Here is a 2,192-nt window from a genome sequence, read left to right as displayed (position 1 = left end):
GTGGCCTCTTTCATGGGCTACCTGCATGAAGCAGCATTTTAGAGACTGGAAACTGAGAAGAAGGTAGTGGCTCCAAGCCTGAAGGTAGAGCCTGGGACATGCAGTGCTCCTTCCCTTTCCATCAAAAGATGTACAGGAAAGTGTCCTAGGATGCCTGGAGAGAGATACTCCCCCACAGCTAGGCAGGAGGAGTAACCCACTCTGTGTCCCAGGGAAGGACCTACTTTGTAGTATGCTTTTTAGTAACCACAGGTAGAAAGAAGATACCATGGACATGGTCTTCTTGGCTTCCAAGAAAGCAAAGCTGTTCTTTAAGTACGTTTTGGAAACAACTCATGTCCTATCAGACACTGAAGGGCTCATTCATTGGAAGGACAATCTCTCTTTTGTATGCAGTGAAAAAAATACAGCATTTTCCTCGCCTATTTTTAAGAGATGAAGTTGGAAAACATGCAGGTTGATGGGAGATGGTTCAGGAAGGCTTGTTGTGCAGAGCTGAAGATGACTGTGAGAAAGTTTCAATAGACAGGTCCATGCTGGACAGGGAATAGATGTTGCTGGAAGTGTGCCACTCAGTGCTTCATACTTGCATGTCCAATTGACTAAACTGACCTCCAAACATCTTCTGTAACTGCTCATTTCTTCTTTGTTAAAATGGTCAAAGGCCAGATTCGACAGGCATACATTTCAGTGATAATTTTATCTATCAGCTCTGTCCTAAAAGTAGGAAAGATTGCTGTAAATGTATCAGTTTGGTCTCTTTTCCTTTGTAGCTGAAACAGAACTGACCCAGGTGGATTTGTTCAGCAGCACAGAATATACCAGGACAGAATTTATACAGCAGTTACCACTGCAGGCTAGAATTATCTTGGTCAGAGTTGTTACAGCATGCTGTTACAATACTTTAGCCAGGGCAAAAATATTAATTAAATTAAAACAAAACTTCTGAGAGAATCAGAAAAGTAAAAAAAAAAAAAAAAAACCAAAAAAAAAAAAACCCAAAACCCAGTAATATTTTCTTCCATTTATTCCACATGCTCTTAAGTTTCTCCTTTTCTTTCATTTTCTTTTCTTTCACAGAGTCCTATTATCAGGCATGTGGAAATGAACCTTTTGCAAGTCACTGGTGCCAGCTTTTTGCAGAGTGCCTTGGACAGGTCTCTTCATTTCCATTTCATTTTGTCTTTCTATGGCTGACACTTATTGTTATTTAAATGAATGCTTTTGAACTCATATATTTTTAAATGCAAATGTGTGCTGCTTCCCTATTGAATTGAAAACATCAATACTTTTTTCCCTATGAAAAATACAATAAAGAGTAATATTCTCAGAACTGAAGGTGGGTGGGGATGTTACATTTCTGTGAATTTAAGCTAAAAAAGGGAGACACACACAATGGTGAAATAGAAGAATACTTGCTAAATCTTCCTTGTAGCCAAGATATGATTAAAGCAGTATTACATCTTTTAAGGAACAGCTGAGGTAGGAAAGGTGCCAAGACACAGCAGACTGGTGACACCACCTCAAGGTGTTCTGTATAAGATTGGGTGGGGTAGTACACACAGAAATGCGAGACACTACATGCCCCCAGCAATTTTAAGGTGCTCTATCCCATCCTTCCTCTTGAGGGACATGACTCATTTTAGTTTGAAAGTAGGTGTCCTCTCTTTTTTAACTTTTCTGGAAGTTGTTTACCAGGAGCCATAGGCTGAAGTTACAGAATACCTTACAGAGAAGTTATAGGGAAGAAGGGAAAATAGAACAAATCCTTGGTTCCCTTTAGAATATACTGCGGATTCTTTAGGCTTTTCCTTTACCTGTAACGTCTAGAAATGTACTTTAGAACAGAAGGTGAATGTGGAAGTTCTGAAGTAATCACATGCCTCCTAGAGCTGGAGCTTTCTACTCATCAAATCTTACAAGTTATGCAAAAAACCACATCCCATGCATCAAAAGGGTTGGTAACACCTGAGTTAATATCCATACCCGATCTCTGCCAGACCAAGAGACATGTGACACTGAAGCATGTGGACTGTCTCATCCCTTTCCCCATTGGACAAGCATCCATCTTGCAGCAAAAAATGTCACTGTCCTTGCCCACTAGCACCCGTGCCAGCAATATTAGCAAACAGACCTCAGAGACTGAGCTCCCCTTTTAGTCACAGAAGTTACTGTTTTCTTTCAGTGTCAGT

This window comes from Melopsittacus undulatus, chromosome 1 (assembly GCF_012275295.1).
Source record: "Melopsittacus undulatus isolate bMelUnd1 chromosome 1, bMelUnd1.mat.Z, whole genome shotgun sequence".
Taxonomy (NCBI): domain Eukaryota; kingdom Metazoa; phylum Chordata; class Aves; order Psittaciformes; family Psittaculidae; genus Melopsittacus; species Melopsittacus undulatus.
This window is presented reverse-complemented; position numbering follows the sequence as displayed.